General features: G+C 46.1%; 1 pseudogene; it reads left to right on the top strand.

Annotated features, from left to right (window-relative positions):
* Positions 1-2,197, top strand: part of LOC109837035 — a 2,869-nt pseudogene extending 672 nt beyond the window's left edge.

Here is a 2,929-nt window from a genome sequence, read left to right as displayed (position 1 = left end):
AGAACTCACCGAGATGGCCAAGAAATCGGGGTTCATTCACGCGTATCCCGACCACATTTTGCCACTCCAAACCACGCACTCGCCCAGATTCCTCGGCCTACAACAAGGCTCTGCCGGGTTGTGGAATGAATCGAACCTTGGTCGAGGCGTCATTATTGGGGTTCTAGATACCGGAATTTCGCCGGGCCACCCTTCTTTTACCGGCAAGGGGATGCCCCCTCCGCCGGCAAAATGGAAGGGGACCTGCGAGTTTAGAGCTTCTCTATGCAACAACAAGCTCATTGGTGCGCGGAATTTGGTAGAAGGAGCGGCAGAGGGACCGTATGATGACAACGGGCATGGGACTCACACGGCCAGCACGGCTGCCGGTGCATACGTCGAGAACGCCAGTGTCGACGGCTGGGCTAACGGCACTGGCAGTAGGAATGGCGCCATTGGCTCACTTGGCGATCTATAAGGTTTGTTCGGGTGAAGGGTGCTTTCTGTCGGATATACTGGCGGGAATGGACGCGCCGTCGATGATGGAGTTGACGTGATTTCAAATTTCTATTGGCGGAGGATCGCAGGAATTCTACAACGATGCTATTGCCATTGGCGCGTTTGGTGCGATAGAGAGGGGCGTTTTCGTTAGCAGCGCTGCAGGGAACGCTGGCCCTTTTTACTACTCAGTTATGAATACGGCTCCGTGGTTGCTGACAGTCGGAGCGAGCACCATCGACGATCGATCGAGCAACAGTGAAGCTCGGTAACAAGGCTGAGTTCAACGGAGAGTCGGCCTATCAGCCGAACGGCTGCGAATGCTACACTGCGGCCTCTCGTGTATCCTGGCTCTATTAGATTGAACTCATCAAACACAGTTTGCGGCAACAATTCACTAGATGATATCGATGTCAGGGGAAAGATTGTGCTCTGTGATGATGGCGACATAGATTGGGTTGAAAAGGGGGTGAACGTCAAGAAAGCTGGAGGTGCCGGTATGATCATTGCAAATTCAGATATTGGAGGATTCACCCTTCCAGCCACCGTACACGTCCTCCCGGCATCACACGTGAGCTATGTAGATGGATTGAAGATCAAATCTTATATCGATTCCACCGATACTCCAACATCCACGATCATATTTAAGGGTACAATACTCGGAACATCTCCGGCTCCAGTAGTAGCGTCGTTCTCCGGCAGAGGGCCGAGCCTGGTCGACCCGACGATTCTCAAGCCGGACATCATCGGTCCAGGAGCGAACATTTTAGCAGCATGGACTCATCCGATGAAATTTAACATCATCTCCGGCACATCAATGTCGACTCCGCATCTCAGCGGCATCACAGCCCTACTGAAAAGTGCACACCCGGATTGGTCACCAGCCGCGGTAAAATCCGCAATCAACAGCTTACACTACAACTGCATACGACAACAATCTGATTCTCGATGAGAGCCACAAACCTGCTGAACTTCTCGACTGCGGGCTGGCCATGTGAACCCATCAAAGGCCGGCAACCCAGGATCTATGACATCAGCCCCGAAGACTACATCGCCCACCTCTGCGGCCTCGGGTACAGCAATCGACGAGTGAGTGTCATAGCTCGACAAACCAAAGTCAACTGCAGGTTGATAAGAAAGAAATTAAATTCAGAACTCAACTATCCATCGTTTTTTGTTACATTGAGCCAGACCAACTTCTATAACGTAACAGTGTGGCGAACCGTGACGAATGTCGGAGCTCCGCGCTCAAAGTATACTGTACAAATTACGCCTCCTAAAGGGGTGGCAGTGAGAGTGAAACCGAAGAAGATCGTGTTTTTGAAGTATAACCAGAAACTGCAGTATTCAGTTACGCTTACAGGTAGAGGAAGATCAAGAAGAGGTTCGAACAATCTGCAGGGGCATTTGACATGGGTTTCTTCTGATAACAGTATAAGAGTTAATAGTCCTATACAGGTGATGCTCCCTTGAGAGTGAAGGAAACAACAGAGTTAGCATCTGGTTTACTGGAATGCTCGTTCTAGCATTATAGCAATTAGCAATTTCCTTTGGGTTCTCGTTCACTTTTTCTTCTTGTGTTCTGTAAGAAAAAAAAGATGGCTTCGGTTCTTAGCAAAATCCCTCAGTCTTGTATACGTACCAAAGGACTACAGAAAATGAGTTGAGAGATGATAAATGTCGCAAAAATATAGATGAGATAATTATCGGAAGACTGTAATTTACCCTTTAAAAATGTAAACTAAAAACACAACTCACAATCGAGCATCATCATGAAACAGACAATACATGGTGGAGGGCTGCACATAATTTGATCAATTAAAGCATAAAAAGATTAACACTGCTTGATATTTACATGGTTGACTAAAAAAAGGGTTTCTTTTCTTGCAAACAAATCATCAAACAGGTCGCGTACTCTTGATTATATTTATTTATGAAAACTGAAATTGGAAGAGAAATACATTGGGGACGAGTGAAGAAGCAGATAATGATTTTATTTGGAGTTTAAAACTGAAACAAAGAAGTACCTCTTGCTGCTTCGGCAGTGGGGCAGCAATTCGGTTGAGATCTTAACGGCTCAAGTAACCTCCCGTTATCACGTCCCAGGAAAGAGAGGCTTTACATGAGTAGGTGAAATACAATTTAACACGATTAGAATGGGGTTATTTAGATATTAGTCCCTCAAGTCTTCAACAATTTCATAGCCGCCTCAAATCATTTAAATTGATCACACGCCCTTCAAATCTGAAGGTGTCTTGCGAACTGATCGCTCAAGTTAACTGGCGTTAGATTTCAAGGGAGTATCCTCTAAAATCTGTTCTTTTGAGAGGAACTGTCAGTTTTGCCCCAGTTAAGAGGGTGTTTGTTTACATGTAAGTGAACCATAACAGTGAGAAAGTGACTTTTTAAAAATATTTAGATGTTTGTTTGTCTCCAAATGGTTACGAAAATG

This window comes from Asparagus officinalis, chromosome 4, assembly GCF_001876935.1.
Source record: "Asparagus officinalis chromosome 4, Aspof.V1, whole genome shotgun sequence".
Taxonomy (NCBI): Eukaryota; Viridiplantae; Streptophyta; class Magnoliopsida; order Asparagales; family Asparagaceae; genus Asparagus; species Asparagus officinalis.
Note: the sequence above shows the minus strand (reverse complement) of the source record. Positions and strands in the feature narration are given on the sequence as shown.